Source organism: Lolium perenne, chromosome 1, assembly GCF_019359855.2.
Source record: "Lolium perenne isolate Kyuss_39 chromosome 1, Kyuss_2.0, whole genome shotgun sequence".
NCBI classification, from domain to species: Eukaryota; Viridiplantae; Streptophyta; class Magnoliopsida; order Poales; family Poaceae; genus Lolium; species Lolium perenne.
The window spans coordinates 56,246,339-56,260,447 of record NC_067244.2 but is presented as its reverse complement, the minus strand read 5'-3'; positions in this window follow the sequence as shown (position 1 = coordinate 56,260,447).

Sequence of the window (14,109 nt, the reverse complement as noted above, 5' to 3'; positions counted from 1 at the left end):
TATGTCAAGTTGATTATTGATCTATCATATATGTGTTGTTTATGTTCTTGCATGCTCTCCGTTGCTAGTAGAGGCTCTGGCCAACTTAATACTTGTGACTCCAAGAGGGAGTATTTATGCTCGATAGTGGGTTCATGCCTCCATTGAATCTGGGACAGTGACAGAAAGTTCTAAGGTTGTGGATGTGCTGTTGCCACTAGGAATAAAACATCAATGCTTTGTCTAATGATATTTGTGTTGATTACATTACGCACCATACTTAATGCAATTGTCTGTTGTTTGCAACTTAATACTGGAAGGGGTGCGGATGCTAACCCGAAGGTGGACTTTTCAGGAATAGATGCATGCTGGATAGCGGTCTATGTACTTTGTCGTAATGCCCTAAGTAAATCTCATATTAATCATCATGATATGTATGTGCATTGTTATGCCCTCTCTATTTGTCAATTGCCCAACTGTAATTTGTTCACCCAACATGCTATTTCTCACTACAAGAAAAGTTGCCATGGCCGACGAAGTTGAAGTCGCGCCGTGGTTGCTGGTGTACCATGGCCGACGATTTTTGGTCTCTCCGTTGTGCATGTCAAAACGTTTTTTTTCTCGTTTTTGAGGCCACCTAGCTCGACGAAAACGGACAAAACGTGGCGTATGGTGTCCCGGGATGTGGTGCATCTCGAATTCTCGGGTTCGCCGGCCGAGTCAACGCAAATCCGCAACACCGAGGGATGTAGGGCCCAGATGGCAGCCTCTCTGGCATTGTTTTTTTCTCGATCGCGCCATCTCGTTCAACGCTCTCCGATCGAGCCGTTTACGATGCAGGATCATGGGTCCCGCATGTCATCCTCTATGAACCAAAATTCTTTCTATTCTTGGATTTTTTTGACCCCTTGATTTCTGGCTACTTCCTTTTTCTTTTGATCCCTTGCCGCTTGGGAAACGTTGAGACCGCTGCTGCTAATTGGGACCCGCATGTCATCCTCTATGAGCAATCAACTTTCTTTTCTTGGAGTTTTTTTTGGCACCTCAAATTTGGTCACTTGCCTTTTTCTTTCGATCCCCTGCCGCCTCTCAAACGGTGATGCCGCTGCTGCTAAATGGGACCCGCATGTCATCCTCTATGTACTATAAAACTTTCTTTTCTTGATTTTTTTGGCACCTCATATTTGGTCACTTACCTTTTTCTTTCGATCCCCTGCCGCCTCTCAAACGGTGAGACCGCTGCTGCTAAATGGGACCCGCATGTCATCCTCTATGTACTATAAAACTTTCTTTTCTTGGATTTTTTTTGGCACCTCATATTTGGTCACTTGCCTTTTTCTTTCGATCCCTGCCGCCTTGGAAACGTTGAGACCGCTGCTGCTAAATGGGACCCACATGTCATCCTCTATGTACAATCAAGTTTCTTTTCTTGAATTATTTTTGGCTCCTGATATTTGGTCACTTGCCTTTTTCTTTCGATCCCCTGCCGCCTCTCAAACGGTGATACCGCTGCTGCTAAATGGGACCCGCATGTCATCCTCTATGTACTATAAAACTTTGTTTTCTTGAATTATTTTTGGCTCCTCATATTTGGTCACTTGCCTTTTTCTTTTGATCCCGTGCAGCCTCTCAAACGGTGATACCGCTGCTGCTAAATGGGACCCGCATGTCATCCTCTATGTACTATAAAACTTTCTTTTCTTGAATTATTTTTGGCTCCTCATATTTGGTCACTTGCCTTTTTTTTCTTTCGATCCCGTGCAGCCTCTCAAACGGTGATACCGTTGCTGCTAAATGGGACTCGCATGTCATCCTCTATGTACAATCAAGTTTCTTTTCTTGAATTATTTTTGGATCCTGATATTTGGTCACTTGCCTTTTTCTTTCGATCTCATGCCACGTTTGAAACGTTGAGGAACCTGCAGGCTCATGGGACCCGCATGTCATCCTCTATGTACTATAAAAGTTCATTTTCTTGGGTTTTATTCACCCTCTGATTTTTGGCAATTTCCTTTTTCTTTTGATCCCCTGCCGCCTTTGAAACGTTGAGGACTCTGCTGGCTCATAGGTCCCACATGTCAGCCTCTATGTACAATCAAGTTTCTTTTTTTGAATTATTTTTGTATCCTGATATTTGGTCACTTGCCTTTTTCTTTCGATCTCATGCCACGTTTGAAACGCTGCTGGCTCATGGGACCCGCATGTCATCCTCTATGTGCTATAAAAGTTTATTTTCTTGGATTTTTTTTCACCCTCTGATTTTTGGCTATTTCCTTTTTCTTTTGATCCCGTGCCGCCTTGGAAACGTTGAGTAAGCTGCTGACTCATGGGTCCCGCATGTCATCCTCTACGAACAATAAAAGTTTGCTTTCTTGGAGTTATTTTTGACCCCTAATTTCTGGCTATTTGCCTTTTTCTTTTGATCTCCTGCCCCCTCTGAAACGATGAGGACGATGTTGGCAGGTCGGTCATACATGTCATCCTCTATGAACAATAAAAGTTTCCTTTGATGGATTTATTTTGAACCCCTAATTAATTTCTGGATATTTCCCCTGCCGCCTTGGAATTGTTGAGGATGCTGCTGCCTCATGGGTCCCGCATGTCATCCTCTCATAACGGTAAATGTTTCTTTTCTTGGATTTTGTTGACCAAATGATTTTTGGCTTATTTTTTCTTTCGATCACCTGCAGCCTTTAAAACGTTGAGGACGCTGCTGGCTCACGGGTCCCACATGTCAACCTCTATGAACAATAAACGCTGAGGATGCTGCTGCCTCATGGGTCCCGCATGTCATCCTCTCAGAACAAAAATGTTTCTTTTCTTGGATTTTTTACCAACAAATATTTGATTTATTTTTTCTTTCCATCCCCTGCCGCCTTTAAAACGTTGACGACGCTGCTGGCTCATGGGTCCCCGATGTCAACCTCCTCGTACAAGAAACATGTGATATCTTGATTATTTTGCAGACAATAAAGAGTGTATTTCGCTCTGAGCTATTGCAAACAGATAAATTAAATCTTTATTTTTACATAAACAAACTTATATGTTGAATCTCCTTGTTTTGTGTTTTTGCGAAGCATAGGACTTTCCTGTTTTTTTAGAAAAATCCAAACTTTCCTGTTTTGGAGTGGGCTGAAATTGACGAGTCAAAAGGCCCAGCAGGATAGTTCGAAGGCCCAGATGTCCAGATGCAGCCCAATTGAAATCTTTCTTTTCTTGGATTTTTTTCACCCCCTGATTTCTGGCTACTTCATTTTTCTTTTGGTCCTGTGCCACCTTGAAAACGTTGAGATCGCTGCTACAAAATGGGACCCGCATGTCATCCTCTATGTACAATAAAATTTCTTTTCTTGGATTATTTTTGGCTCCTGATATTTGGTTACTTTCCTTTTTCTTTCAATCTCATGTCGACTTTGAAACATTGAGGAAGCTGCTGGCTCATGGGTCCCGCATGTCATCCTCTGTGAACAATAAAAGTTTCCTTTGTTGGATTTATTTTTTACCCCTAATTTCTGGCTATTTGCCTTTTTCTTTTGATCCCCTGCCCCCTTTGAAACGATGACGACGCAGCCGCAGTGCTCGGTCCCACATGTCATCCTCTATGAACAATAAAGGTTTCCTTTGATAGATTTATTTTTGACCCTAATTAATTTCTGGCTATTTCCTTTTTTAATTTTGATCCCCTGCCGCCTTGGAATAGTTGAGGATGCTGCTGCCTCATGGGTCCCACATGTCATCCTCTCAGAAAGGTAAATGTTTCATTTCTTGGATTTTGTTTACCAACTGATTTTTGGCTTATTTTTTTTGTTTCGATCTCCTGCCGCCTTTAAAACGTTGACAACGCTGCTGCCTCATGGGTCCCCAATGTCAGCCTCCCCGTACTGCAAATCCTCTTTCTGCAAAGGTTGTATTTCTAGCTAGATAGCTAAGGTGGATTCGAATCTGCCGTGGTTCAGGCAGCTCAGGTAAGCCTTCTTGCACTGATTAATGGAACTATGGTACAGCAAGGTCAAGACATGTGGCTCGGTGTAATGAATCTATTTGAATCATGTTGTGGATTCAATCTGATAGTTCTCTAACAGGTCAGCCAAAATAGAAATTAAGTTTTTTTCTAAAACGGAAATGCAAATTAAGATGAACACAAACATTAGTTATCGTAATAGCTAATCATACATACATACTTGCTAAGAGCAAAAGCTTGCGAGAGTTTTACCACCCATACAATTAATTAGCAGTTCAGATAAGATAACCTTATATAAGTATAACTACAAATGCATTTGCTAAGGGCTCATGGGACAACAGAACTAGACAACCGCAAACTTTATGACCAGCATGTCACAGCGGCATCGAAAGATCTTGACCTTCAACTTTGATCCAATGCGAAGTTTGGCACCGTCAATGAACTTTTTCCACCTGGAAGTAACAGCCAAGCGGCCATCTGTGGGACTGACGGAGTACCGTCCCTCCACGGTGAGACCTTCACTCTCCATGACGAGGGAAATCTTGCCCCTTCGGCCAGCATTGAGATCCTTGGAGATACTTTTAGGCAATTTCTAATTCAAAGCAAGAGATACCACCAAAAATTAGTCAATGGCACCAATGCACTAAAGACTGAACCATGTGAGACTTTGAGTAGAGAAGACATCAAGATAAGAGCAGTTATGCTGTCATATACTCACGAACATAGCCTTCAGATGCGTCCTGGTCACCACACGGGTGGCCACAGCAATGAGCTGAGACCTCGGTGATCCGGGCCGGGGCAGGTGCAGGAGCCCTCGGGCCGGTACACGAGCCGGTGCTGATGCAGAGACTCGCTGGGCAGGTGCAATAAACGGTGCCTCTAGAGGAACCGGTGCCGATGCAGAGATCACAAGGTGTGCAGTAAACGGTGCAGCTAGAGGAACCTGTGCTGATGCAGGAGCCTGCTGGGTAGATGCAGTAAACGGAGCTGGTACAGGAACCGGTGCTGATGCAGGAGAGTGGGAAGCCAGTGCCGGTGCTGGTGTGGGTGCCCTTTGTGACATCCGCTCCTGTTCCATCAGTGGATCTCAGAACTTTGATCATGTTAAACCCAGCAAGCTAGAACAGAGGGAATGGTTTAGAACAACCGCTCGTAATGCAAGAATCAACGGATAAGAGTACAAAAAAGTTACATAATATATATTTCGAAGTGTCTCCAACTCGTAAGCGCTACGTATATCTGCCCGTTTGAGTTTCGATCCTCACCTTGTCGCCCTTCTTCAGACCGTAGTCAAAAGCAAACTTTCTCTAATCATGTCCATACAAATATGTGATGGCCTGCGTCTTGTAGACATACACCTCATAGACCGTGTAGGTGTTCATCAATTTGCCATTGCCATGCATAGTGAAAGACCTTCATGCGGACACATCTGGTTAATCATTGGACGAAGTTCACAAGGTACAGTCTGCAAGTGAAAATTGATACTAATGTAAGAAGCAGGAAGACTAAAAACAAGACTTTACTATATGCCAATTCATGCTAAACCACTGAGAATTCATACCTGTAACTCTGTGAAGGAGTTATTAGAAAGGTAGATAGAGCCATAGGAGTTGTTATATGCGGGGTATGTACATGGGCCCGCCATATTCCCGCAAGCTCGGCATCGGGATGGTGAAGGAAACATGGGAGGTACAACGGCTTCGTAGCGCTGAATGTAGGTGCAAGAAGTAGGTTGGGTAAAGTGCATAGTTCAGAGCAATGCAAATGTTGACAAGCGAGTGCATAACACTATGTTACAAACTGAACAAGTCAAAATTTAGTGTATGATGAATATAAGCATGCTAATTTGGCGTTTCCGAATTCCAAAAAGCATTAGACAAGAGCCGGTGATAATATCGTACATAAATCATGGCATGTATATGTTGCTTAAGAAAATATACCGAACCCTTGGATGGTTATGGCCCGGCTGGTCCTTGGACTTGAGCTTATATAAGCATCCGTAAGGTGGGGCCGACAAGAACTTGGTGGCAGCCTCTGCAGATGCCTCATCAAAGAGCAGCTTGCAATCCTTTTGACCAATGAAGGCCTAGCAGCTTCGATCCGCATATGAAAATTGAAGAGCAAATGTGACATCAGCAGTGATATATAAAATGAATCTATGAGACACCGATGCATATAGTGCTGGATGTAAGTGGAAGAATAGGGTTGTGTGTGTTTCGAACTATTGGTAAGCATTAGACAAAGCCGGCAATAAACAGACAAATCAAATCATGTATGAGGATTAAGAAAATATACCTGCTATCGAAAAAGGATACCACCCAGCTGGCCCGTGGCCTTGTGCTTGAGGAGGTTTTCTAAGATGGTGGCGGCACCATCGTCTTCACAGCAGCCTCATCAGATCATTTTTTTCCATTTGAGTAGAGGCACAGAAGCTTCATCCTGCATATGAATAGCAACAGAACTCATCATTGATATTTAATAAATCTATGAGATAGACTGATGCAAATAGTGCGGGATGTAAGTGGAAGAATAGGGTTGTGCATAGACAACAGTTGACAACAATGCAAATGATTACAAAAGAAGCCAACGGAACTCAACAGTTTATATACTGGATGAGACAGACTGAAAAGTGAAAAATTAGTGCATGATGATTGTAAGCAAACGCAGTGTTTCTGAACTTTTGGTAAGCATTAGGCAAAGCCAACAGTAATTAAACAGATAATAATAAAATCATGTATGTGGATTAAGAAAATATACCAGATTCATTAAAAGGTCACCACCCAGCTGGCCCATGGCCTCGTGCTTGTAGAGGTTTTCGGATGATGGTGCCGGCACCATCGTCCTCACAGCAGCCTCATCAGCCTCATTTTGCATCCACTTGAGTAAAGGCGCAGCAGTTTCAGCCTGCATAAGAATGGGAACAGATCTCAGCAGTGATATTGAATGACTCTGAGACAGACTGATGCATATAGTGCTGGATGTAAGTGGAAGGGTATGGCTATGTATGGACAACCATTCACAACAATGCAAGGGTGTGTTCGGTTCTGAAACAGCGTGGAATGGAATGTAATGGTTCCATTTCAGAGGAATGGAATGGTTACATTTTTGTTCGGTTGGGAAAAATGGAGAGCAGAACATGTCGAGGTTAAACTAATCATTTGTCTCAAAATCGTAATTAGCAATTGTAAATGACATTTTAATCTCAGAGTCGTAATTAACAGCGCCTAATGGTGCTATTTTAATCTAAAAATCGTAATTAACATCGTTTTTTGTTGGGTTAGGGGAACTGGAGAGTAGATGAACATTACTGTATGATGATTGTAAGCAAACGAATTTGGTGTTTCTAAACTTTTGGCTTCGAGATCTTATGGGCTTCAACTCTAGCCTACCCCAACTTGTTTGGGACTGAAAGGCTTGGTTGTTGTGTTGTTGTTGTAAACTTTTGGCAAGCATTAGAAAAAAACGACAATAAACAGAAAAAAATCAAGGCATGTTTTGTGGATTAAGAAAATATACCATATTCATTAAAAGATCACCACCCAGCTGGCGTGTGGCCTTGTGCTTGTAGAGGCATTTAGAAGATGGGGGCGGCATCAACATACTGGCAGCCTGATCAGCCGCAGTTTTGATCTTCCTTTTGAGTAAAGGCCCTAAAGTTTCAGTCTGCATATGAATAGCAAAACAAAAGGCAGACCTCAAGTTGATATTGAATTACTGTATGAGATAGACTGATGCATATAGTGGATGCTCTTAGCCTTTTGCACCATGAACACTAGCTATATGGACAGACAAAAAAAACTAGTTGACTCAGCTTTGTCTAGATACCTCCATCCCAAAGCTTAAGGCTTATTTATTTTTGAGAAATCAAAATAAGTAAAGTTTGACCAAAATTTTAGAACATTCTATCAACAAATATAATATTGTGTAGATACCGTAGGAAAATATATTTAACAACCTATTTAATGATATTAATTTTGTATTTTGCATGTTAATGATTTTTGGTAAAAGCTTAGTCAAACATGGTATAGTTTGACTTTCTAAAAATAATATAAGCCCTAAGCTTTGGGATGGAGGTAGTAGTATCTAGAACTAAAACACATCTAGATACATCCGTATCTACAGATAGTTGAGTCAATTAATTTGGATCTGAGGGAGTATCAGATTCAGACTACATCATGGTAAGTTGGTTAAAAAAAATTACCCCTGGCGGTCCACCTTGACTCGGCGATGGCATTTCACTTCTTGTGCTGCAGATCTAGCCATGCTCCTGCAGCAGGTGGGGCGCTATCGTTCCCCATAGCCTCAGCACGGAACCTGGAGGTACCAACCTGATACAGAGAATATAGAGCATGGTGTCACAGAGGCTTTACGCACAAACAAACAAGACATGTGCTACTTTAAGCATTTTCCAGAACAGGAACAGATTGAGGATGCAGACAGACAGAGTGGATAAGCAAACGGAGTACCTGCTTTGCGGGGCCGGGGACGCAGCTCAGGCTCAGCCAATTGCCCACATGCGTGGTGGCCTTATTACGCTCCATTGCCCCCCCACCACCACCGAGGTCTTCCCTTTCCTGTACAAGCTGACAAAAGATACATTGAGGATCAGCAGAGACTACAAGTGTTGCAAATGTCGACAAATAAAGGAAGAACACCCCAATCCAAGCAAAGGTAGCCCCCGCCCCACCCCCATCCCCATCAATCACTCCCAACGCGAGGGTGACCAGAAAGACACCCCTTCGCCCAGAATAGGAAATAGATGCGCAAGATATCGAGGTGAGGAAAAAGGAACCGATATCGAGAAAGGATAGAACATTACTAGTAGAGTACTACCTAATCCGCTTGGTCTAGATGCAGCTTGCCCCTCCAAGCTGGATGCCTGGACGGTGGAGGCGAAAGGAGGGGATCGAGCTAGCGGCTTGCATCCGTCGGCTGTCGGCACTCGATCGGGAGAGACAAGGGGGCTACATAAAGGGGAGGGGTAACATATTTTATTACATAGTGAACTTACTGATGTGACTAGTCATTACATGTCTCACTGAAACTGGGGCCCATAGTGTGGCACCCCAAATTCACTTGAACCTGCCCGGCGGGACGCATTGGCGCGTCAAGAAACCCCCCGAATTGTAGCGGGGAAATGAAACATTTCACAAAAATTCAAAATTCAAGCACACTGCCACGCGCCAAGCACGCGGGCTGTTCCTTCCTCTTCCTCGGTTCCTCCTCCCCTATCCGAAAAACCCCAAATCCCAAGCTCAAACAACAACAAAAAACCTCAAATCCCCTGGCCGCCATGCATGTCCTCGTTAACCCGATGGAGATCGTTCCGGGACGAGGCGGACCCCCTGCCCTAAGATCCCGAGTTCGTCCGTTCCGTCCACCTCGAGGCACTGCGTGCTGTCTCGCAGCGGCGACTTGAGGGCGCTGCAGAGGAAGTTCCGCCGGAAAGTGCTCATGGCAACCGTGCAAGCTCACCGGCGTGCTGTATCCCGAGAGGAACTGGTCAAAGCTTTGCTATTCACAAAAAAAAGCGGGCCAAGATCTGGTCAAAGCTTCGTCGATGGCTTGCCGCGAGAGGCTTGGAGTCCAGAGTCAATAAACTAGCTGCTCGAGGACTTGGGCGGTTTACACCGATTCATATTAGCTGACTCAAGTTTGTTAGTCTAGTTAACAAATGCATCTAGATACATCCATATCTAGACAAAATTGAGTCAATTAATATGAATCAGAGGGGAGTGCCTGAAAGTGTTTCATGCTACCAATTAATGCGCCGGTGCAGGAATTTGTAGAAGTAATTGTGCTACTACTCATACGATGAACTGATTGTGTGGGTGTCAAATTTTGCAACGCGATCATCCACTGAATGCTTAATTATAGTTCTAGCGCCAAAGGCATACAAATCATAACAAAGATAGTACATACTACAACACCAGAACATAAGAGTGCGAATCATAAAGTAGCTCAACATTTTGCATCACGGCTGGGTGGTCCTGAGACTACCGGGACGCCCCTGATGATCTCCGGGCGTGCATCCACTTCAAAGCAAAACTATGTACTCGGTCCACGGCCTCCTTCTGTAGGCTGGATAATCTCAGGTGCAGGACCTTCGTCTATGAAAGGCTCGTCATCAGTACCATCCACAGGTGCATCAGGGCTGGGTGGTCTTGAGACTACCCGGACGCCCCTGATGATCTCTGGGCGTGCATCCACTTCAACGCAAAGCTGTGTACTCGGTCCACGGCCTCCTTCTGTAGGCTGGATAATCTCAGGTGCAGGACCTTCGTCTATGAAAGGCTCGTCATCAGTACCATCCACAGGTGCATCAAACTGAGATTCATCTTCAAATCTCCCATCAAACTGAGAGACCTCTTCAACTCTATGCTTCTGCAATTAGTACATCAACAGATTAGACAAACATCTAAGGGATGCAACCTGAACAAATGTCGTTTTACATATTTACCTTCTCATCTGGCACAACACATTTCCCAGAGCTGAAACCCGTTTCCTGAAGCAAGCGCTTTTTCTCTCCTTCCCGTCCATCCATCTGCAACAAGTTAAATTTGAGTACAGAACCTTGCACAGCAATGCAAACTATTGATCGAAACAGCGGCAGCATCAATATAAATAATTAACTACATATGCCAGCACACATACAGTGTGAGGAAGATCTGCTTCTCCCGCTGAAGGATCATTATATGGTTCACCATGATAAACCCACCTAACATATGTGCGGTCCATCCCAAAATTGTGTAAATGATCTTCCACTACATGGTGAGGCCTCTTCTCACCATTCATACATGTGCAGCGCGGGCAATACACGTCCAGGTTGTGACCTTCATGAGCTCTAATAAACCCCATAAAGGGTTGAACACCAATTATATATGAAGGGGAACATAAGTGTCCATGCAGTATCCAAGTTCTGTCCATCTGTTTAATTATGAGATACAATGGTTGGTGATTAATTTTTAAGGCGAAGTAGGAAATGTATATCCATCGAGTACAAAACTATACTACATGATTATGCATTTCAGCAATCATGTCGAGTACAAAACAAAAAATGCCCATCGACATTTTAGCAAACAGATCGTGTACAAAACTCTGCCATGGCATTTCAGCAAATTAACGGATCGAGTGCAGAACTGACTCTATATGCCCACGCAAATGAACAAATTGATCGAGGAAAAATCGAGCGGAAAACTATAAAGTGCCAATTAGTTCGAGCATACTGACGATTTTTTTAGCAGCATCAAGAAAATATAAATCGTTAGGCCATCTTGCCCGATGCATGATTGAGCTAGAGATAGCAGCCCTACCGTGGATCAACTTGACCGCCGGTGCGTCTCGAGAAGAACGACGGGGAGGGGAAGCTTCTTCTTCGCACGGACGGGACGGGGAGGGGAAGCTCTTCGCACGGACGGGGATAAGTTGTGTAGGGGTGGGTGGGGGGTCATGTGGTCGGGCCGCCCGGTAGGTGGTGTTTAATGGAGTTGCGTGTGTAATTTGCCGTGCACAAGGTTGAGGAATAGGCGGTTCCCTTTGCCGCGTGCACAATTCAAACTATCCCGCCCATATAGTTTAAATTTGCCCTATTTTCGTTAAATCGACATAAAGTCATGTGAGTGGGTGGAAATTAGCAAAGTTGCTTGAAAAATAGTAAAACTCTGGAATTATCCTTTAAATATGCTCTACTTCGTGTGAAAATCGGGGCGTGGAGGCATGTTGAGCTGTTTTATTTGTACTTTCTTCATTAAAACTCCCATTTTATGCACTTTGGATGGAAAGAAATCATTTGTACATAAATTTTGACAACGCCATTTGCAAACATTAATTCTTTTACATGCCAAGATGCACCCATCCACCAAATATGGGGCAAAAGTTTATCACAATCTAGATATATATGTATAATTAGTGAGGGACCCCTTTTGATTTTGTGCAATTTCCACTAATTAGCTAGAGAGAAGGGGTCAATTAATTAGGCCATGTTAGGGGCTATGTGTTTTAGATTAGGGTTGTTTGGATTCAAATACAACTTCTTTATTTGTGTGCTATTATTAATCAAAACTAGATCGATCGACTGCACACATATTATTAGAGGCACATGCCTTTGCGCACAAAGTGCAGGTTAGGGTTTAGGGTTTAGGGTTTAGTGTTTAGGGTGTTTAGGGTGTACGTTTAGGGTATAATTAGGAATTAGGGATTAGGGTGGTAGGGTTTAAGGTTTAGGGATCATCGATCGAGTGCACACACACATTATTAGAGGCACCCGCGCCTTTGCGCATAAAGTGCATGCGTATATAAGTGTGTTTTTTGGCCACCAACGATATATAGATCGAGAGAGAGATTGAAATGTATATATATCCCCAAGAATATGTTCAGATATATATTGAAATATATGCACGAATGATATGTGCAAGGTATGACATGCGCGCATGCACACTAATTGTATATATATATATATTATGAGGCAACTTAATCAAATGTGTTTTCATTCGAGAGAACTTGTCAAAATTCAAGTTAATTAATTTATCAGCGCTAATTAGTTGGTCGCCTGCTTGATGCACAATGAAGTGTCGTTGGCCTATATATATGTAGGGTTTAATTAGGGTTTAGGGTTTAGGGTTATCTACCTAGGGTTTTAGGGTTAGGGTTAATTAGGGTTTAGGGTCTAGGGTTTAGGGTTTGGGGTTTATGGTTTAGGGTCTAGGGTCTAGGGTTAGGGTTTAGTGTTTAGTGTTTAGGGTTTAGGGTTTAGGGTGTAGTGTTTAGGGTTTAGGGTCTTGGGTTTAGGGTTTAGTGTTTAGGGTGTTTAGGGTGTACGTTTATGGTATAATTAGGGATTAGGGTTTTAGGGTTTAAGGTTTAGGGATCATCGATCGAGTGCACACACACATTATTAGAGGCACCCGCGCCTTTGCGCATAAAGCGGATATAAGTGTGTTTTTTGGCCACCAACGATATATAGATCGAGAGAGAGATTGAAATATATATATATCCCCAAGAATATATATATGTATATGTTCAGATATATATTGAAATATATGCACGAGTGATATGTGCAAGGTATGACATGCACGCATGCACACTAATTGTATATATATTATGAGGCAACTAATTAATCAAATGTGTTTTCATTCGAGAGAACTTGTCAAAATTCAAGTTAATTAATTTATCAGCGCTAATTAGTTGGTCGCCTGCTTGATGCGCAATGAAGTGTCGTTGGCCTATATATATGTAGGGTTTAATTAGGGTTTAGGGTTATCTAGCTAGGGTTTTAGGGTGTTAGGGTTAGGGTTAATTAGGGTTTAGGGTCTAGGGTTTAGGGTTTAGGGTTTGGGGTTTAGGGTCTAGGGTTTAGGGTCTAGGGTTAGGGTTTAGGGTTTAGTGTTTAGTGTTTAGGGTTTAGGGTTTAGGGTGTAGTGTTTAGGGTTTAAGGTTTAGTGTTTAGGGTTTAGTGTTTAGGGTGTTTAGGGTGTACGTTTAGGGTATAATTAGGGATTAGGGATTAGGGTTTTAGGGTTTAAGGTTTAGGGATCATCGATCGAGTGCACACACACATTATTAGAGGCACGCGCGCCTTGCGCATAAAGTGCATGCGTATATAAGTGTGTATTTTGGCCACCATCGATATATAGATCGAGAGAGAGATTGAAATGTATATATATCCCCAAGAATATGTTCAGATATATATTGAAATATATGCACGAATGATATGTGCAAGGTATGACATGCGCGCATGAACACTAATTGTATATATATTATATATGAGGCAACTTAATCAAATGTGTTTTTATTCAAGAGAACTTGTCAAAATTCAAGTTAATTAATTTATCAGCGCTAATTAGTTGGTCGCCTGCTTGATGCGCAATGAAGTGTCGTTGGCCTATATATATGTAGGGTTTAATTAGGGTTTAGGGTTTAGGGTTATCTAGCTAGGGTTTTAGGGTTAGGGTTAGGGTTAATTAGGGTTTAGGGTTTGGGGTTTAGTTTTAGGGTTTAGGGTGTAGGGTTTAATTAGGGTCTAGGGTTTAGGGTTTAGGGTGTAGTGTTTAGGGTTTAGGGTCTAGGGTTTAGGGTTTAGTGTTTAGGGTGTTTAGGGTTTAGGGTTTAGGGTTTAGGGTGTAGTGTTTAGGGTTTATGGTGTAGGGTTTAGGGTTTAGGGTCTAGGGTTT